General features: G+C 34.7%; 1 protein-coding gene across 2 annotated transcripts in view; it reads left to right on the top strand.

Annotated features, from left to right (window-relative positions):
- LOC141406439 (uncharacterized) overlaps nt 1-23,445 on the top strand; it is a 365,311-nt gene that overhangs the window by 1,445 nt on the left and 340,421 nt on the right. For both annotated transcript variants that reach the window (XM_073991889.1, XM_073991888.1), the window contains exon 2: nt 46-717. The gene's annotated coding sequence lies outside the window, so the exon portion shown is untranslated. The remainder of the gene's footprint in view (nt 1-45; nt 718-23,445) is intronic.

The raw sequence follows: 23,445 nt of genomic DNA, 5'->3' as shown, positions 1-23,445 counted from the left end.
CTCATACTCTCCTAACATAACACAAAATTTCATTTCTTTTGTTAGAATCTACTCGAGAAGAAGATCGTGAAAAAGAACAAAACCTGGAAAAATTTTGTAATTATTTTCAATAAAAGAAAATCAGTGTCAATTTAATTGGAGAATAAACCAATTTCCCCATAAAAACATCAAAGCAAATTATTAAGTTTTACAAAAAGAAAGAGTTTACCTTTGACTCATTGAGCAAACCAAACCAAATATCGCAGCTATTGCCCCAAAACAAACGAGAAAAAAACATAAAAGATAAAAAGAAATCAAAACAAAGTGCGGTGTTCTTTCTGTGAATTCTCTATTCATTTATTCGTTCAATTAAACAGCAACAACAACAACAAAAAGCATCATAAAACAAATTAAAATTAATTGTTTTTTACAACTTCACTTAAAACATAACGAAGAAGAAAAAGCAGCAGCAGCAAAAGAAGTATTCCCCAACCATTCTCAGCTGTTTTTCGTGTGTGTGTTTGTGTCTGTGCAAAATCAAAGAAATTTTTGTTTTGTAAGAAAAAAAAGAGGAGCAGAATCTAGTGCATTTGAAAATAAAGTGTTTGGAAAGAAAGAAAGAAAAATCTTTAAAGTGATATACAAACAACAACAGGGGGAAATGCTCCTTTATAATCAACGTAAATTGGATTAATTGGATTGCTGAAAGTGGTGATTTGAAAAGAAAATTTAAACAAGGTAAGTAAAAAATATTGTATAAACATACCAGTTTTTTTATACCCTATACCACAATGTGGAAAAGGGTATAATAAGTTTGTTTTCCCAAAAATTCATGTAACGCCGCGAAATATTCGTCGTAGACCCCTCATGTGGTATACCAAACTTCATATCTCGACGAGATAAAGCGATTTAGCGATGTGTGTCCGTCCGTCCGTCCGTCCGTCTGTCCGTCCATTAAAAATTGTAATCAAGCTAGAGGCCGCAATTATGGACCGATTGTCACGAAATTTAGTATGGAGGTCGGGTTTGGACCAGAATAGAACTGATTAGTTTTTGGCGATGATCGTGAAATGTTAAAGGGATGAAATGGACCAAAAACAAAATTTTTGCTCGATTTTGTAGCCGCTCTGTAGGTCGCAATAATAGTCCGATCGGCGCGAAATTTTAAACGTAGTTTTGGTTTGAGATGAAGAAGTAGCGTGCAAGTCAACGGTATGATCGGATAATATTTAGCGGGTTAAATTGATCAAAACTTTTGTGTGAAAATTGGTAAAATTTCTAATGCACATCTTATAACAGCTAGCCCGGAAAGCTAGTGCACAGGGATAGTGGTATAGGGTATCACATGGTCGGCCCCGTCCGACTATAGTCTGTTCTTACTTGTTTTTAATTTAATATGTGTTTTTAAAGTGAGTGCAGATCATATACATATGTATGTAGTTCTAATCAGAAACGGCTAAACAACCTTGTGGTTTAAATATTAAGTATACGCTCTTTGGAATATTTGAATTAAAGATGATCATCGGAACGTATCGTAAGTCTAGACCAAAAAGTGAATGTAAATTCATTTTTTTGAGAATAATATGTATGCACATCCCACTTGCTTTCTGAATGTACGGGTTCGATCGAATTCCAGATCAACATCACATTTTTCCGCGGTGGTCAACATTTTCTGAGCATTTCAGTCATGTAAAACTTCTCTGCAAGTGGTGATTTAAGACACGCCGCACTATGGTTCAGCAATCGATTTGGTCAAAATATTGGAAGGTGTGGGCGTGGCATGCTCCTAAAACGGCAATTTTTTCCCAGTTTGGAAAATATGTGATTGTTGCAAATTTCTAGAGAATGAATGAAATTGAATTTGTTGTTTGTTTGTTAGTTAGTTGTTGTTGCCTTTAAGAAACAATTTAATAAATTATCGTAGCGTTTATTTGTCCTGAGGTACTAAATTATAGCGATTTTCCAATTTTAACAATATGGAACAAGGTTTGGTATTCGCAGAAAGATGCCCCAGAGTGTCCCCTTTCAGCCCGTATATGGGTAAAAGAGTGTGATTTTTCCATACCGTTTCCCATATTAAATACAGCCAAGGCATATGTATACAATGTAGAAGTGACAATCAGCTGTATTCTTACTTTTTTTTTGTAAATTTAGGTTTCAAAATGTAATGTGGTGGTCTACTCATGAAATTTAAAACTTCGAAATTTGCTACAATAAAATACTGTTTTTCATCCTAAATGTCTAATAAAACTTACCTACGAGAGTTCTGAATGCTTTTTATTTTTATTTTGGAACGAACCTGTTACACTGTGCAACATTTTTAAGGTGATCTTGTGCAAACAATTCGAGCTGAGGATTTTTTGAAAGTACAGACCCAAACGACAAGAAATCCTAGTTAAGTTTTGTGGTGTCAGATCCAGCTCGGATTTTATGGCCTCATCTAAACATGGTTAAATATTGAGTTTTTAAAGAAATTAGGGGCTATATCTCTGAAACCAATGCGAATCTTCTTCTGACCTCTGAAGCAAATTTGTAGATAAGGACAAGAATAAAATATTTAAAGAAATAATGAACTCGAAAAACTACATTTATTGCCTCAAATTTCAAAATATATGCAAAAATTCCACAATTTTTATACATTTCGCACCGTATCTCCAAACCCGTTACTTTTTTCTGAATATTTTCTTTTGGAAAAATATTCCCTGGAATGTAATACACAACTCTTCAGAATATGTCGTTGTTGTAAAATGCCTCTATGCCCTTGTTTTCAGTACATTTTTCAACGACGATTTAACAAAAATGTCAATAATGTAGTGAAATCCGAAATGCGAGAATAAACTGTTGGTGTGAACTGTGTTTGAAATACGTGGTGTAAAAGATATGATGCAAAATACCGCTGAAACAACATGAAGTGAGCATTTTAGAGTTTCAGAATGTTCTAAAGAATTGTTGAGAACTTTATTTGGAAGATTTTTGCAAAAGGTTACTTAGTTCAACTCCCAATAGTTTAGCCGATACTGACCAGAATTTCAGCAATTATGTAAAATTTTCTATATTTTATAGATTTTGATGTCCTAGATAAAGTTTTCCTTATGTGGTTTCTTCAAAAGATAAGTTCTACTAGTTTAGGGCTACAATATTGTTAAAGACAACAAGGCCAAATTCCTATTCGTTTCTGAGATAAAGGCCTGATAAATGCAAAAAAGTGTAGATTTAGCCCGGTTTAGATGAGGCCATAAAATCCGAACTGGATCTGACAGGACAAAACCAAAGATGTCAATATTATAAGATAGGAAAAGTCAATTGTGAAAAATTAACTGTAGAGGGAGTTAACCTCTGTTGCTACGATATCATAGCAACATTCTGTTAAACGAAAACTGTTACTCATTGGAATATTGACAAGAAAAACATTAAAACTCAAGTTTGACGGCATTCACTTTTGATTTCTTTATTAAATAAACAATAAAAAAAGTAAAGAAATAAATTTCAGCCACAAAACACAACGTTTATGTTTTCTGCCGCGAGAAATGGGAATCAAAAACGATTGGCATTGCTGTTATCAATTCCAGTAAGTTGTTTTGCCATCTGTAACCAAAATATGGAACTATTGTCATATGTTTTTGGAAAATGCATTTGTTCGGGTCTTTATTGCTATACGTCTTTGACAAAACCCAACTAGGGTTTTTGTAGTCTAAATATGTACTTTCAAAAAATCCATACTAGAAGTTGTTTGCATTTTCAGTGTTACATAGTGTTATTCAATAGTTTCTTTGACAATTAATTTTTGATAACAACAATGTTATTTTTGTAAATTTGTTAGTTGTTGTAATTCATGCATATACCTTATATAAATTAGCTTGATTACAGCCTTTTTACACAAATCGATATTTCTTAAGTATATGAACTTTTATATGTTTATACCCTCAGCATTTATGCTACGAGCAAAATGTGCCTCATCGAAATAATGGTTTTAGACCCCAAGTATGTTTGGACGAAATACGTTTCAGATAATTTGGAGTCGATTTAGCAATGTCCGTCCGTATGTCTGTCTGGCTGGTGCCCACGATAACTCTCGAACGGATCAACCGATTTGGTCCAAAATTTGGCTTTCGTAATATTTTGTCCAAACTTAGTTTAAGTTCGAAGATGGGCCATATCAGTCCACTCCTTCCGGTACCTCCCGCACAAAAGTTCGAAAATTTTCGGACAAATTGTGCGAACGATAACTCTTAAAGGCAGTAACCAATTTGGTCCATACTTTACACATCGTGAAATTTCTACCAGACATAGTTGAGGTTCCAATATGGACTCTATCGGTTCATTCTTTCGGGTACCTCCCACACAAAATGTTGGATAAGTTCAGTTTAGTACCTGCTCTAGAATCGCTTTGATTTTTGTACTAGCAACTTGCATTTGCAGCCTCCCAAATGACGGTACAAGTTTCATCAGGGGCAAGCCCATACTTCCTGAGAAAATAGCCTGAAAGGTGCAAAAAACCCCTTCGACACCGTGTGTAGTGGTTTTAGCGGAAGATAACTCTCGAGCGGATCTGCCGATAATAATATTTTAATATTTTGTCCAAACACAGTTTAAATTTGAAGATAAGCCATATCGGTCCACTTCTTCAGGTACCTCCCCACAAAAGTTGAAAAATGTTCGGAAAAATTGGGCGCACGATAACATTTGAAGGGAGTGGCTGATGTAATCCATACTTTGCACATCCTACATACTTTGCATAATCCTAATGTTGAAGCAATTTGCATTCGATACATCCATTAGGCGGTAAACGTTTTTTCAGGGGCGAATCCATATTTCTTGGGAAAACAGCCCGAAAGGTGTAAAAACCCCCCATGTCACCATATGTGACGGTCGGAGAGAACGAACTGTTTAACCGATTTGGTCCAACATTCATGGGGCAATACCGGTCCACAACTTCCGGTACTTCTACCCAATATTTAAAGAATGTTACTTAAACGCTAGGACGATATCATTTGAATGGGGCAACCAATTTGGTCCAAACTTTGGATCTCCTAATATTTTGCCAAAATTTAGTTTAACTTCTAAAATGGCCCATATCGGTCCTCCCTAAGGGTACACCCCCCACAAAAGTTCAACATTCGTGTCTTAGTGTAGTTAATTCCTAATCCACAGCTTTGTCGGCAAGTTTAAATGTCCAAAAAGAGCCACAAAATTCAGAAGAGACCTTAAATACATTCGATCTGTCCGTAGGTGAAAGTTTCACTTCACATTGGCTGAGGGTATATATCTATCGGCAAAGCCGACACGCTTGATCTCCTTGATATCTCCTCGAAGGGAGAAACTATTTTGGTCAAAATATTGAACATTGTATTATTCTTTCCAGACTCGGATTATGTCCGAATACGAATATTGCATCGGGCCAATCTATCGGGTGGGTACCCCCCACATAAATTTTGGAAAGATTGCAGTTAAAGGACTCGGCTGGGATCGTTTTTAAATTGTTTGCAACATGTTGTGTATGCGGCCATAGTTACGACATACAATTTTTGGTTCACAAGTTCATACTTCCTGAGATATTGACCCAAAAACTCATATAGACGTCAGAAGTATTGTGTTTACTCCTTTTCTTTAGGTCCAAGACTTAGGGTATTATATCTCTGTCGAGACGGCCAACTGATACTTTTATACTTGTTCAAATGTAAGACTGTCCTTTTATATAAAAAACAGTTTATACCTTTCTCATTTGAAAACAATCAAAATATAATATGTTTAAAAATAATAATAAAGAGGTTGCTGCATCAAATAAGCTGTGTATACATACATACGTAAGTAACATTACATAGGGTCATCAAACACATCAAAAAGTTAAATTATCACATTGCCATTGGGGATTTTGACGCTCTCGTTGATTGGAGAGTCATATTTTTTCAGTGGGTCTTCAAGAATTGTAGATAGTTCTTCGAAACTTTTAGTGCGAAACAATTGACTACTCAGCTGGTAAGCGTGGACACAGTCGATTCCATTGTACACTTTTGCTTAGATACTAATGATACCAGCAGGTTTGTCGTTGCTGTAACCAACGATGCTTTTGCGTTCAATTAGTGGTTTGTGGAGGTTCTTATCCTCTTTGCACATCCATTCGCCTCTTACCTTGGTGATGTCAAACAATTCCTTCAATAAATCAACGTTTTGCTTTTTCTGCACCGCTCGTACTCTTTCAGAAGTTTCGTTAAACGGAGTGACTACCATATAAAAATCTCTAGAGCAATTCAGCATATATTTAGAAGAGTTTATTAAAGTTTATAAAAGTACATATTCTTTTGTTAATAGGGACCATCAATACTACCTGTACTAAGAGTCTGGTATTAAATCTAACATTAGTGCAAATATTTTGATATTTTTAAGGCTCTTAAAAATTTTGTAAATCAATATATTGCGACGTATGAAATTCCCAAAAAAAAAAAAATTCTTTTATAGTTAGTCATCATCACAAGGACTACAGGCTATTGTCATTTTAACTTGATTCCAGAAGAGGCTATAAACGGCGTAGACTTTTGGGGAGAAGGATCCCGAAACAACGGACCTATGAACTAGATGTATGCTTGAGAGAAATGATACAATAGCCCAAGTTTAGGCGAATGCCGATTTGTCCTTTGGTGTGCACCAGCTGACCAACGAAAATCAACCTAGCGAATTTTAGTGCTTTCTTCAAAATGTATGAAAACAGTTAGAAAAAGAATTCAAAAGCCAATAAACTCTCTCCATCTTGCTCGTTTACTTGCTAATACCTTTATTTGGTTCCATGGATTGTCATTCGCTTTTGACCACACGAATCCATGTATTACGAGTTCTGCTAAGCTTTCGACGACCCTACGTAATCAACGTAAGGGTCGGTCCAGCTATATCGTTGGATGCTCTTCTTAAGATCTGGTCAATCAATTGCCTTTTTCGCATATAAATTTTATTTTCGATAGACTTGCGGAAGTAGTTGGATATTTGTTATCCAATTGGACCAATTGGAATGTTTGTAGTCTCGTTCTGTGTATTTGGATGTAAAAGAGCACGGATTTTGTCAAGATTTTATGTTTCGTATTGATTGAAATCTCGTTTCCAAGCCATATTCTGGGCAGAGACTGAAATGCGAGGACCGGGTCAACTTTTGTGACATTATCTCAGGAAGTATGGATTTGTCCACGATAACGCAATATATTTTCACTTATTTATGGTATGTTCCAAAACTGCATGAATCCACTAATTTTTATTATTTTTATCGTAGTCAAAATTTATAGATTCATGCAGGTTATGCAACAGACGTTTATTCCTTATTGTAAAATTTCGTGAAGAATATTAGGCAGCAGTTCAGAAAACCCAATTTTTAAATTTTTACAAGTTTAAGAAGGCATTAAAGTTTGGTGTATTTGGCGTAAGAAATGCTAGGTTTGAAAGGAATCTTATGTTGAATATTTCAATATTTCTATTGGGATAGCTGTTGCAATTTTATTTTTTTTTTTTTCAAAATAGTCTGGCTTAATCCCATGGTTTTTTTTTTTAATATTTTAAAGCAACGAATATATTAGTGGAGAAAATTTGGCATTCTTCGCCAAGGAATACTACAGTTACGATTCTCGTCACAGATTCTCATCAGATCCCCAGTTTTTTTGCGGATATTTCCCGCCAAAGTTATTTTCAATAACTTGTTAAAAAAACATTTTGAACTTTATGTAACCTCGTTTAAAGCTTTAACCTTCCAAAAAGCCACAGACGTATCTCTTATTTTTAGCTATTTTTTAATAGTCCTTTTAGTTTGTTTTGTGGAAAATTTTGAGGGATTCGTCCCTCAGTCAGTAATAAATAAATGAATAATTTTTATATCAGTGTCGGGTTGGCCCTAAAGAGGTTGCATTTCATAAGAAAAATTTGCAAAATTCCATTTGTCGCTCCTTAAAATTGGACTGAATAATTGGAGTTGATTAGTAAAAGGTAATTTTATGTCCAATAATTATCAAAGATTGAACTTTACCATTTTTTCAAACAACTTCGTCATATTACTCAGCCTAATAGATATTATTTAAAAATAAGACCGGATGCTATAATTCTTATTTTTTCTCGGTTTAAAAGACAACATTATTTATTATTGCGAGTTTTATTTTTATCAGCCCGACATACAAAATATTCGAAAAAAATATTGACAGCCAAGTGAGATGTGATTTGTTTTGCTAAATACAAATCGTTTTTTTCTTCTTCTTAATGTTCAATTCACAATCTCCCAAGACTACATGCAGTAACAAATACTTTTGCATTTAAACTCGAGTTTTTATTTAAATTAAATTTTAATTGTTGTTCGAAGTTGCAAAATTGTGGCACACATTGCAAATTCAAAATGGGATTTGTTGTTGGTTGGACTTTTAACTCGCTGAAGTGCGAATGAAGTCAACCCGTCGTAGGAGTGAATCACCACCACCGTCTCACATGAAGTGCAGAATATTAGATGTTATTGTTGGTGTTATTATTATTAGAATTTATGTGAAAATCATGCAAATCAATTGCAATTGATTGAAGAAACAAAAAAAAAAAATAAAAATAAAAACAGAATTGCGGAAAAGGAAATTGTAGATATGTGTGTACATGGACGCTCGGACAATTAATTTAAATACATGCATTTTAAATCTTTCTTAGTGTAAAATGTTAGTTAAAACGTTTAAATGGCAGTAAATGATTTTATTGCCCAGTGAGAATAAAAACTTTTTTTTATTAAAAAGCATCGAAAAGTTATTTGGCAAAAATTCAAGTTTCTCACGTTTTCAAAATTTAATTTAACAATAATTGTGTTGAAACCCCAATTTTGTTATCGTTTATTCAAATTTATTTTTTATAATTAATAACAAACGCCATCAGTGCGGGTGTTTATTCTAAAAGCCTCATTAACTTCCATCGTGTTGAAAAGCTCAAACGTTCCGTTTCCGACATTAAAGCCAAACCGAGCAATCAACCAACAACTATTTTAACAACGCCATCTCGTCTCGTTACCGTACATGTATTCAATGAACTCGGAAATTCGAGACCAAAAAGAATTTATTAACAACAATTAATTAGCAACTATTTTGACGGCTTGAAACCGAGCAAATCAAGTAAGCAGCGGTCAACCACTAAGCCGCACCACAACTCAACAAAAATCATCATCAGTTTCGTGTTTTTTTTTGCTGTGTGTGTGAAACCATGGTTATGCCTGAATTATTTTCAATACGACCAGTAATTAGATCACGATGATGTTGGGTAACCAATCTGGCCAACACCACAATGCTTCAAATTCTCTCTTTTCCGTCATAATTTGTTAATAAAAAAGCAAAATAAAATCTATTTCAACAGCAACAACAACAAAACAATGCAATATCAAATAACATGGAATAAATTTCAAAGCCCTTCAAAGAATGACATTTTCCTCCTCAAAAAAAAAAAACAACAACAAAAACTTTACAACAATACAAATGATTTCAAATTAAGCTTAACAATTTAAACTTAAACATGCAGAGCGGAGCCGCCTGGTGAACTGTTAAAACTCCATTGAAATAAATACCAAATTAAATCATTACACAGAAAGGTGTGTCCCGTTCCATTCAAAGAAAACAACAGAAAAAAAAACGAAAATCAGTGAGAGTTAGACTTGAATCTAAATGCTCCAAACATCAAAACAGCATTAGTGGTGGGGTTCCAAAACCAACAAATAAATACAAAAACCACACCAACTCTAATGGTTTTGCGGGTTAAAGCCAGGTGGAAGTTGAATACAATGGACAAATGTTTTCCACTTTGTTGTGTTTTGTTGTTTCGCTTTTTTTGGAGTTGTTGGAGTTCAGTTAGCTTTAACTTGACTAGCTGCCGGTTTGGCTTGCTGACTGACCCAATTATTGCAGGTAAATTTGTTTGCCTGACCATTAAAGTATCATTCAAAGGTTTTGATCCCAATGTCAAGACAAATTAATTTCTAATAAATCACTGGAAATTTTTTGGGGGTAAATGCAGTAATTGGGTGTTGAAATCCAAATTCTGCAAGTTAGGAACAGCAGGTGAACATTCTATAAATTGGCAAATTTGTATAAATGTTCGATAACATAATTCGATAAGATTATGTTCAAATATTGTTTAGATAACTCGGATAATGTTGCCATGTTATTTAGATAATTATGGTAATACTAAAAATTAAATTTAATTGCGAGTAAAATTTTCCGTTTTATCTTCATGGTAACAATAACAATGTTTTCAGCTCGTTAGATAACACGTAGAAATCTAGATAAATAGGGAAACATTTCAATGTTATGTGTTAGGCTAAGATAATATAGATAACGTGGATAATGTTTATATACTGTCTGGATAACGTGGATAATGTTTCTATGCTATCCTGATAACGTGGATAAAATTCTATGTTATCTAGATGACGTGGATAAAGTTTCTATACTGTCTGGATAACGTGGATAAAATTTCTATGTTATCTAGATCATGTGGATAAAGTTTCTATGTTGTCTGGATAACGTGGATAATATTTCTATGCTATCTAAATAACATGGATAATGTTTCTATGCTATCTGGATAACGTGGATAAAATTTCTATGTTATCTACATAATGTGGATAAAGTTTCTATGTTGTCTGGATAACGTGGATAATGTATCTATGTTGTCTGGATAACGTGGATAATGTATCTATGATGTCTGAATAACCCCGATAACATTTTTATGAAGTCTCGAGACTTGGATAATATTTCTATGTTTCTATGCTATCCTGATAACGTGGATAAAATTTCTATGTTATCTAGATAATGTGGATAATGTTTCTATGTTGTCTGGATAACGTGAATAATGTTTCTATGCTGTCTGAATAACGCCGGTAATATTTCTATGAAGTCTCGAGACTTGGATAATGTTTCTATGCTATTCTGATAACGTGAATAAAATGTCTATGTTTTCTAGATAATGTGGATAAAGTTTCTATGTTGTCTGGATAACGTGGATAAAATTTCTATGTTATCTAGATAATGTGGATAAAGTTTCTATGTTGTCTGGATAACGTGGATAATGTATCTATGCTGTCTGAATAACGCCGATAACATTTCTATAAAGTCTCGAGACTTGGATAATGTTTCTATATTATCTAGATAACGTGGATAATGTTTTTGTGTTATCTAGATAACGTGGATAATGTGTCTATGTTATCTATATAAAGTGAATAATGTTCCTATAGCAACTGGATAACGTGGATAATGTTGCTATGCTAACTGGATAAGGTGAATAATATGTCTATGTCATCTAGATAACGTGGATAATGTTTTTTTGCTGTTTAGGTAAGGTAAATCATATTTCTATGTCATCTGGATAACGTGGATAATGTTTTTATGCTGTCTAGATAAGATAGATCATATTCCTATGTTATCTGGATAACGTGGATAATGTTTCTATGTCTGTCTGTGTAACGTACATAATGTCTCTATCCTGTCTAGATAACGTGGATAACGTTTCTATATTGTCTATATAACGAGGATAATTTTTTATGATAGATTAATAGCATTGATAATGTTTTTTCTGGCTTCTGGATAACGTGGATAAAGTTTCTATGTCATATGGTTAACATGGATAATGTTTCTATGTTTCTGGAAACGTAGATAATGTTTCTATGTCATCAGGATAACGTGGAGAAAGATTCTATGCCGTCTGGAAAACGTGGATAATGTTTATCTGCCGTCCAGATAACGTGGATAATGTTTCTATTCCATCTGGATAATGTGGATAATGTTTCTATACCATCTGGAAAACGTGGATAAAGTTCATATTTCGTCTGGATAATGTGGTTAATGTTTCCATTCTGTCTAAATAACGTGGTTAATGTTCTACGCTGTCCGGATAACGTAGATAATATTTCTATGCTGTCTGGATAACGTAGATAATGTTTTAAGCTGTATGGATAAGGTGGATGACGTTTCTATGAAGTCTGGATAAAGTGGATTGCGTGTCTATGCTGTCTATAAGGCGAATAATATTTCTATGTTGTTTGGATAACGTGGATAATATTTCTACGCTGTCTGGATAACGTACATAATATTGCTATGCTGTTCGGATAACGTGGATAACTTTTTTATGCTGTCTGGATAATGCAGATAATTTGTTATGCTGTCTGGATAACATAGATAATATTTCTATGTTGTCTGGATAACTTTTTATGCTGTCTGAATAATGCAGACAATTGTTTATACTGTCTGGATAGGATAGATAATATTTCTATGCTGTCTGTCTGCGTGGATAATGTTTCTATGCCATCTGGATAACTTGGATTAAGTTTCTATGTTGTCTGGATAATGTGGATAATGTTTCTATGCTGTCTGAATAGCATGGATAATGTTTCTATGTTGCCAGGATAACGTGGATAATGTTTCTCCGCTGTTTGAATAGCGTGTATATTATTTCTATGCCATCTGGATAACGTGGATAAGGTTTCTATGCCATCTGGATGACGTGGATAAAGTTTCTATGCCATCTGGATAACGTGGATAAAGTTTCTTAGTCATCAGGATGATGTAGATAATGTTTCTATGCCATCTGGATAACTTGGATAAAGTTTCTATGTTGTCTGGATAAAGTGGATAATGTTTCTATGTTACCAGGATAACGTGGATAATGTTTCTCTGCCGTCTGAATACCTTGGATAATTTTTCTATGCCATCTGGATAACGTGGGTAAAGTTTCTATGTTGTCTGGATAAAGTTTCTATGTTGTCTGGATAACGTGGATAATGTTTCTATGCCATCTGGATAACATGGATAAAGTTTCTATGTTGTCTGGATAAAGTGTACAATGTTTCTATGCTGTCTGAATAGCGTGGATAATGTTACTCTGCTGTTTGAATAGCGTGGATAATGTTTCCATGCTACCAGGATAACGTGGATAATGTTTCTATGCCATCAGGATAACGTGGATAATGTTTCTATGCCATCTGGATAACGTGGATAAAGTTTCTATGTTGTCTGTCTGCGTGGATAATGTTTCTATGCCATCTGGATAACTTGCATAAAGTGTCAATGTTGTCTGGATAAAGTGGATAATGTTTCTATGCTGTCTGAATGTCTTGGATAATGTTTCTATGTTGCCCGGATAACGTGGATAATGTTTCTCTGCCGTTTGGATAATGTGGATAATGTTTCTATGTCATCTAGATAACATGGATAATGTTTATATGTTATCTGGATAACATGGATACTGTTTCTATGTTGTCCGGATAACGTGGATAATGTTTCTATGTCATCTGGATAAAGTGGATAATGTTTCTATGCTGTCTGGATAAAGTGGATAATGTTTCTATGCCATCAGGATAACTTGGATAAAGTTTCTATGTTGTCTGAATAGCGTGGATAATGTTGATATGTTACCAGGATAATGTGGATAATGTTTCTCTGCCGTCTGAATACCGTGGATAATTTTTCTATGCCATCTGGATAACGTGGACAAAGTTTCTATGTTGTCTGGATAATGTTTCTATGTTGTCCGGATAACGTGGATAATGTTTCTATGTCATCTGGATAACGTGGATAAAGTTTCTATGTCATCTGGATTACGTGGATAAAGTTTCTATGTTGTCTGGATAATGTTTCTATGTTGTCGGGATAACGTGGATAATGTTTCTATGTCGTCAGGATAACTTGGATAAAGTTTCTATGTTGCCTGGATAAAGTGGATAATGTTTCTATGCTGTCTGAATATCGTGGATAAAGTTTCTATGTTACCTGGATAACGTGAATAGCGTGGATAATATTTCCATGTTACCAAGATAACGTGGATAATTTTTCTATGCCATCTGGATAACTTGGATAAAGTTTCTATGTTTTCTGGATAAAGTGGATAATGTTTCTATGCTGTCTGAATGGCGTGGATAATGTTGCTATGTTACCAGGATAACGTGGATAATGTTTCTCTGCCGTCTGAATACCGTGGATAATTTTTCTATGCCATCTGTATAACGTGAAGTTTCTATGTTGTCTGGATAATGTTTCTATGTTGTCCGGACAACGTGGATAATGTTTTCATGGTATCTGGATAACTTGGATAAAGTTTCTATGTTGTCTGGATGAAGTGGATAATGTTTCAATGTTGTCCGGATAACGTGGATAATGTTTCTATGCCATCTGGATAACTTGGATAAAGTTCCTATGTTGTTTGGATAAAGTGGATAATGTTTCTATGCTGTCTGAATAGCGTGGATAATGTTTCTCTGCTGTTTGAATAGGGTGGATAATATTTCCATGTTATCAGGATAACGTGGATAATTTTTCTATGCCATCTGTATAACTTGGATAAAGTTTCTATATTGTCTGGATAAAGTGGATAATGTTTCTATGCTGTGTGAATAGCGTGGATAATGTTGCTATGTTACCATGATAGCGTGAATGATGTTTCTCTGCCGTCTGAATACCGTGGATAATTTTTCTATGCCATCTGGATAACGTGGATAAAGTTTCTATGTTGTCTGGATAATGTTTCTATGTGGTCCGGATAACGTGGATGACGCTTCTATGCCATCTGGATAATTTGGATATAGTTCTATGTTGTCTGGATAAAGTGGATAATGTTTCTATATTGTCTAAATAGCGTGGATAATGTTTCTATGTTGCCAGGATAACGTGGATAATGTTTCTCTGCTCTTTGAATAGCGTGGATAATATTTCCATGTTACCAGAATAACGTGGATAACTTTTCTATGCCATCTGGATAACGTGGATAAAGTTTCTATGTCATCTGGATAACGTGGATAAAATTTCTATGTTGTCTGGATAAAGTGGATAATGTTTCTATGCTGTCTGAATAGCGTGGATAGTGTTCCTATGTCATCTGGATAACGTGGATAATGTTTGTTTGTTGTCTTGATAAGGTGGATAATGTTTCTATGCTGTGTGAAGAACGTGGATAAAATTGTTATTAATACTTGAAACGTCGATAATGTTTGTCTGTCGTCTGGATAACGTAGATAATGTTTCTATGTTAATAACCTCAATTATCTGGACATGGTGGTCAATCGCGCTGCTACTTTGAAAATTTTAAATCTCAGTGCTTCAATTTCCCAACATCGTGTTGTTTCCCAACACTAGTAAGCCTATCGGCAAGATTCGGCGTTGATGATGATGATGATGACGATGGTGATGGTAATCAGTCGAAACAAATTGAAAATTGAAAAGTATTGTGTAATTGAGTGTTTCATTAATAAGGCATTGACGCCTGCTTTATCTTATCACAAACATGCCAGTCAGGCCAGCCAGCCAGAGCTACAATAAAACGAAGAAATACCAATGAACTGGACAACAACAACAACAGTAACAAAGAATTACTAATGGACGACAGAAGAAAACAGCTGACTATCTTGCCGAAATTGTGGTTTGTTTGCATGTTGGTCAGACTATCTACCGGTTAGACAGTTCGTCAGTCAATACATACCGGAATTACTCAACATTGTTATTAAATTTTATGGTCAACATTTATAATAATGCAAACGATGATGGCCGATGGATCGATGGATGGAAGTCGTTTTGGGTGGGTTGGGGGATAATAACACCGGCTACTGTTGCCGTTTTGCGTACCCTGACAGCGCTGCTTCTGTGAGTAAGGCAGCCACTTTGTTTGTAATCAGTTTTTCGTTGGTGTTTTTGGTGGTCAGCCAACCAGCCAGCGGAAGTCACTGGGAAATGACGATAAACATAAATAAGTAATGCGAAAATGAGAGCTACTTATTGGCAAATAAGTAGTTGGTTACTGCTGCTTGCTCATCATCAAAATTATAGATAGTAAATTTTGGTGGATTCCCCCCAAAGGGAAAGGCCCAAAATGAAAAGCGGAAATGATGAGGTGGAGGAGGAAATAATATTAAATGTAGTTCATAGTTTTATTTGGAAGAAAAAAAGTTTGCAGGTATGCACCTACATTCTTTGTATAAATATGTAACTAAATTCGTTCAGTATGTTTGATAATAGCTTAAAAGGCTTTTGTAGAGTTCGTATATTGTGGATATGTACATAATGCTCGATGATGTCTGTATGTATGCCATTAGGATAAGACCCATGATATACTTAAGTTCTCAAATAAACCAGCAAACTGTAAATATATTTTATTGACATTGTTACCGTTAACCATACCCGCCATTCTTCATGGCTTCTTAGCCCATTTCCTTTACGAATGGAAGTCATAAAATCACAATCTTAAATTGGTTACAAATACGAGTAGGTATATATTTTTTTATTATTATCGATATGTGCCATTTTCGGATTTCACTTATCTCCTCCTCTTGCAACACCACCACCAATTTCATGTTGTCCAGTGTAACAATCATTCATTCTTTATCGCCGAGAGTGCAACCAGCCAGCCTAGCGACGAGAGTGGGTGCCAAATGTGCATGCATAAGTGTGTCACCAGATATCGCTGAAATCCTATCGTCCGTCCCGACGACAACGACAGCTATAAATAAAAATTCATAATTGCGTCACATAACGTCGTTATTTGTTTTGATTCTTTTTTTCTTTATTTGTCATTATATTTTGTTGTTACCATTATTTCTTATCGATTCGATTCGTTGTTTAATGTTTATATTTTCTTTACTACGTTGTTCTGTGTGTGTGCGAGTTTCGTTCATTCTGAACTTTTGTTCATTGATTGTTTTTTACGAGCATTACTTTTGCTTTTATTTGTTACTTGACGGTATTTTGATGTGCGCTGTCTTAAGTGAATGGGAAAAGTTGCACAATATTTTACACAATTGTTATGGGGAGAAAAGTAAAACGGGATACTTGGAAGAAAGATTTGTAAACTCAATGAATTTTAATATTAAAAGTAATTGAAATGTTTCTATGCTATTTAGGTGATGAGATTAATACCGATTTGCTGTAAGATAATAAATAAGATTTTTACGGTATCGATATAACATAGATAATGATTCTATGTTGTCTAGATAACTTGGATAATTATTCTATGTTAGCCAGATAACGTGGATAATGATTCTATATAATCTATATAAATTTGATCATTTTTCTATGTTATCCAGATAAAGTATTTAATGGTTCCATGTTATCGACAAAATATGGATAATGTTTTACGCTATCCAGATAACATATAAGTTAGACCTACGAGAGCTTAGGTCTGAAAAAAAATTAAGATCGTCTAGATCCTAATTAAGATCTTCTAGATCTTGTACGCGTTACTTTGTCGAAAAGGAACGCGGACCCTTTTAAACCCGGAGTTCAATTATCAAAATTGAACTTAAGTGACACTTATCAAAAGTTTCGCCGCTCCCGAATTAAAAAACCGTTTGTTGATTTAAGACGACTTTATTCACTGACAGTTGGTAAAAGAGTGAAGTTAATGTTGTGTTACAATCATAAACTAAATTACAAATATTTGCTTATTTGACATTATGATTTTCCATGAAATCATATCACTTAGCTTTTAATAATTTGTTGTTACCAAATTCTATTAAATTTGTCTGCACGCGTCGAGCGTTGCATTGATTGACCGGAAATTGCATTTCTTGGGTTTATTGAAATCGGACAGACGAAATGTTCTGCAAAGCAGTTTCATTGAGTTGGCTGCTTTTGCAACGGAAGTGTATTTTCTGATTTATTAAAATAATTAATTGGAATTTAATATTTGGGGCAGATGAATGTCTGCAATGTGCTTTAACTGGAATTGAGTTTAACAGAGTATGCAACTTTATTGTTGCTGAGCTTTAGTTTTATTAGGGAAAACAACATATTATGTGTTAACTCCTCCCCCTTTAAAAACGATTGTCCTCAATCGTTAGAAGTATGGTAGGTCATCCACTTTTTGTGGCCCTGGTACTTGAACTTTGTTTTGAGTGATTGGGAGGATCTGTGTTAACCCGTGACTAGGGGCAATTGTATGAAAGACTACGTTTTGTCGTTTTTTCATGAAAAACCCAGTTATCAATAGACATATAGCAAAAATTGAAAATAGAGAGAAAATTGTATATTTGGTAACAACTGCTTCTGACTTGAGTTCATGGATGGACTTAGTATTATTAATATGCAAATGGTTTAACATTTCCAATGATAAAAGATTTATAAATTCATCTTCGACAGGCGTTTGTTGTATTGCTGGTGGATTAATTCTTGATAATGGAGCTTCTAAATTTTTGTACAATTTGTCATTAATGCGTAACGTTGCATTGTGGAATTCTATCAAAAATGTTCCATTTAAAGTCTTGTTATTTACTGTTCCACTGAAATCATTAAGAAAAATGACACCGGGTGAAATATTTTCTATCGGAGGAATATGATACGCGTTAGTTATTGGACAGGATGAATTCGATCCGTGTAGTAACGGTGGGATGCAAGTATCGTTGGAAATATTTACCAATTGGTCATTTTGACAAAATTTTACATGTTTTGTTACAACGCATTTGCTTTTTACGCCAAATATACTGTTATTATTTTTTATAACTTCATTAAACTTAGTACTTATAATTCTATTATTTCTTTTTACAGGTCTGATTAAAAAATTATGGAATATTTCTTTGCTAGTTAGAGGGATTACAATAATATATAAAATTTTTTTCTGATTGTACAATACTTTAATTTTTGCAAATTCTAGGGCTTCTTCTATTGATGTCATAGTTAGTATCTTGTTTTTATTTCGTGCGTAAGGAGTGGGAAAAAAAGGATTGGATTTAGGTATGGCTTGTGTTATTTTCCATTGTATGTCATTAACGAGGTTCCTGTATCTGTCTATGTCTATGATGTGGATAATGTAGAGGTGCAAAGAAATACTATCTCTTTTTTAAATCTTGGAGACAATTTGGTCCCTAGACGCTTATGGATTTTTACATAAATTTCGTCACCTGGGTCAAATTGTTTGATTGGTTCCCGATTTTTATTATGGGTTTTAAGGTCAGCTACCTGTTTGTCTCGTAATCTTTGGATATTATCTTGTCTTGCTTTATCATACATTTCGGGGTCTATGCTAACTCGTCGTCCGAAAAATACCTCAAGTGGTCTTTGTCCTGTTGTGCTATGTATAGTATAATTGTATTCGTAAATTGCTCTGTCCAATAGTTCAATAAACGTAGGGTATGTCCGTTCAGTTCGAAGGCAACGCATAATTTCAGCTAGGGTTGAGTGAAATCGCTCAACCTGACCGTTCACGACACTCGCGTATGGTGGAGCTTTGTAAATTTCTATTTCCAATTGGTCTTGTAACATAAAAATTATTGATGCCGAATTAAAGGATTTCTCATTGTCAAAAACTATAATTTTTGGAACACCGAATAAAAATACTAATTCTCGTAAAGGTTCTCTTATATCTTCAATGGCTCTTGACTTAATAATTCTACCCTGCGCGTATTTTGAAAATTTATCCAATGCTGTGAGGATAAGTTTATTCTCCGTTTTGAAAATATCAATGTGAAGGATTTCTCCAGGATATGAAGGTATTGGTGTTTCCCTTAGTTCAGGCTTCGGTGGATGCCTGTCGTATTTGTTTTCTTTGCAAACAGTACATTGCTTTACGATCTTGTTAATTTTATTGTTCATACTGGGAAAATAATATTTTTCGAGAATCTGTATTTTATTTTCTCTGGCATTTCTATGAGCTCTTTTGTGTGTGCTTATAATTATTTCATCCTGTTGGTTACTATCTTTAATATCTTCAACTTGGAGGTTCGTAAATCTAATGCGGTATTTTGCAAAGTGCTGTGGGAAAATTTCTTGAATTTTTCCCATTAATGTCTCGGGTGCTTTGATGCCATTGAGTACAGAGGGATTTAAATAATTTTTCAGAATTTGGATTAACTGAGCAGGGGTATAATCTATTCCTGGAAGTATATGCCTGTGGATGGTTGGGAATACTATATCGAACTGATAGGAGTTTGTTGCACTAGGGTCAAAGATTATCTGATTCTTAAAAACGTTTATTGGTGCTTCGACACTATAAATAAGGTTATGTGAGGAACTATCGTCACTATGTGTCATTTCCGACATAGAATTAACTTGCGATACTTCAGGCACTCTGGATAGGGCATCTGCCACTACGTTACTTTTTCCTGGTTTATAAAAAAGCTCGTAGTCGTATTCTTCCAATATGGCTTTCCATCGCTTCATCTTGTTATTATTATTTTTATTACTGAGAGCGTAGGTGAGTGGCTGGTGGTCTGTGTATATTTTTACTTTTGCTGTTCCATATAAAAAATTCCTAAGACTGTCAAGGGCCCAGACGATAGCAAGCATTTCCTTTTCGTTCGCCGCGTAATGCTCTTCTGCCTTATGCAGAGTTCTTGATATAAAGGTAATGGGCTTGTCTCCTTGAGACAAAACTGCTCCGAGAGCATAATCTGACGCATCAGTTGTTAGCTCGAAGGGATTGTCATAATTTGGATAGTACAACAACGTATCTCTTGATAGTAGAGAATTTTTTATCTTTGTAAATGCTTCCTCCTCTTCGGTATTAAATTTTATAGAAATTTTAGACGACTGTTTTTTTGATATTCGACCCTCTTCACCTCTCAAAAGTGACGTCAGTGGTTTTGCCAATTTTGCAAAATCTCTTATAAAACGGCGATAATATCCCGCAAGGCCTAGGAAGGATCGAAGTTCTTTAATAGTTCTGGGTTGGGGAAAGTTTGCAATGGCTTCAACTTTTTTTGGGTTTGTTTTTATACCTGCCTCGGATATTATAAATCCGAGAAATTCCACTTCTTGTTTAAAAAAATGACACTTGTCCAATTGGACTTTCATATTTGCTTCTTCTAATGTTTTGAAAACATTATGAATATCACGAATATGGTCCTCTTCGGATTTGCTGTATATAACTATGTCATCGATATATACGTAGCATATTCTCCCTATATGTTCGCGGAGAATATCATCGAGAGCTCGTTGAAATATCGACGGGGCATTTTTTAAACCAAATGGTAAGCGAGTGAACTCGTATTTGCCATTATTAATAGAAAATGCAGTTTTTTCCACATCAGAGTCTTTTAACGGAATTTGATGGAAGCCGCTTTTTAAATCCAACACAGAAAAGAATTTGCTATTTCCTAACTTCCCTAAAATATCGGATATTTCAGGAATCGGATATCTATCTGAGATTGTGACAGAATTTAGTTTCCTATAGTCTATTACCATCCTGTATTGTTTATTCCCTTGGGAGTCAGGCTTTTTATCAACTATCCATACAGGTGAATTGTATGGTGATCTTGATGGTTGTATGATTCCATCGTTTAGCAACTTTTTCACTTGCATCTCGACTTCACGTTTTAATGAAGCCGGATAAGGGTAAAATTTGGTATACACTGGAGAATCATTTGATGTACGGATCTCTCCAACTACCTTAGTTGTGTAGGTTAATTTCTCGTCTGGCTCTGCGAAGAGCTTAGAGAATTTATCTATTAAGAGATTCATGGCTTCCATTTGCCTAGGGTTCATATGGTCGTCAAGTAATTTTATAGCATTTACACTTTGGCTAACATGTTGTTTAAGTCGAACCTTGGTATGCTGGCGAACGATCATATAATTTTTATTTGTGTAAATGACTGCGTCTAAGGCTTTTAGACTGTCATTACCTAGAATGCCATGGAAAGATTTTAGACTAGGCATTAAGTAGAATTTAAGTTTATCATCTAATTTGAAAAGGTTTATGTACGTGTGTGATATAATTTTTACATCGCCTGCTACAGATTTTGCGAAAAACGGAATTTTGTTTGGGATTATTTTTTTTACTAAGTCCGGTTGGATGTAATTTTTACTAGATCCTGTGTCAATTAAAATTTTTAAGATTTTTCCGCTCTCCGTTCGACATTCAAAATATGGAAGCGAAGAGCTTGTCATTCTAAAAAATGAATGTCATCAAGCTCCGAATCTGTTTCATTGTCTGGTATATTACTTTCAGAATAAGGGTCATAGGAATAGTTTTCCTGATCTTGGTCGTAATTTTGTGACGTTTCTTGTTCTGTAAAATAATCCTCATAACTAATGTTGTCGGGCTCGAACGTATCTGGTGTATCTGTATTTATATGGAATGTTCGTTGTGCCTTCGGTTGACTAACGTTATGGTTTGACGATGGATTAGGGGGTCTTTTACCGAGGAATTGATGTTGATGTGGTCTATTTGAATAATTGATTTGCTGTGAACGAATACTACGATCGACATCCATTGGTTCCGCTGGCTTTGGTGCCGTTGGGCGTGGTGGAGGCTGTTTCGGGTGGCCGAAACTTGGTGTACCAATATTGTAATTATTGTTCATTTTAGGAAGATTATGTGGGTTAGGTATGTAGGCTATGCTTGGGTGGAACTCTTGTTTGTTCTTTTGAAAATTATATTTCTGGGTCGGAGATGTTTGATGATGGCTTTTTTTAATTGGCTGAATATTTTGATTTTGGGCATGATTAGTGCGGAATTTCTGGTTTTCCAGTTTGAGGCACAAATGAAGAGCCTGGGGTAAATCCGCAGGTTCTCTCATTCCTAGCAATCTTGGTAGATCCCCATTTAATCCTCTTACAAATGTATCGAGGGCTTTGTTTCGATAAGTTTGTGTTAGTAGACTTAGAGCCTCATTTCCAGCCTCTAATCCTCCTAGTTTGTTTAGTATCAAAGATAAATGTGAATAAACTGCCTGATAAAATTCTTGAACCGTTGAGTTTCCTTGAATTAGACCTGTCATTTGGTATTCTAACGTTGATACATCTCGTTTGTCGGCGTAGTGTAAGGTAAGGCACTTGGAAATTGCTGGCCAATCTAAAGGAGTGTTGTACGACTCTAGTGCTATGTCTGCATTACCTACAATTTTATTCCTAATTACGTTCAAAATACCATAGTATTTCGGAGTACCTTTCAGATTTTCATAGATTTTTAAAATTCTTTCCACACTTTTTCTCCAGGAGTTGAACTCTCCTGGTTTTCCCGAGAATTCCCTTAGACATTTAACAATGTCAGGGATTTTGTCTAAATCTCCTATATTGCCTAAATGTTCCGCGTCGATAGATTGGTCTACCGTGCTTGTATGAATGGCGTGCGGGTTTAACGCAGCCTGTATCTGGTTATTAACAATTTCGAGAATAAGATTTTTAAGGTCTGTCAAGTTTATTTGTCCTTCGTTCCTGTTAGGTTGTGTTGGGGGATGTGAAGGATTTGGGGGGGGGACATTTAGGATGGGTGGTCGCACTAAATTATTGGGATTTGCCATCTTAATAAGAAGCTAATTTTGCCAAGTACAAATTTAGGATATTTCACAGAGATTTTTATTGTTTATTTTAAGATGAATCGACTATTTTCTTTTTCTTATTTTTTCAGAGAGGACTTGAGATTGTATTAATTCAAATATATATGGTTTCTATTTCTATATCTATTATTGTAAATAGTAATTATATCTTACGATAATAACAGCAAAGTTGTCATCTTGGGACTGTGGGTATATAGTGGGTTTCGCTTCAATATCTCGGCTTCTTAGATTTCTTCCTT

The sequence above is a fragment of the Musca autumnalis genome, unplaced genomic scaffold (assembly GCF_047663935.1).
Source record: "Musca autumnalis isolate F117 unplaced genomic scaffold, ASM4766393v1 scaffold_5, whole genome shotgun sequence".
NCBI classification, from domain to species: domain Eukaryota; kingdom Metazoa; phylum Arthropoda; class Insecta; order Diptera; family Muscidae; genus Musca; species Musca autumnalis.
The sequence above is the reverse complement of the archived record's forward strand: the minus strand, read 5'-3'. Positions and strand labels throughout refer to the sequence as shown.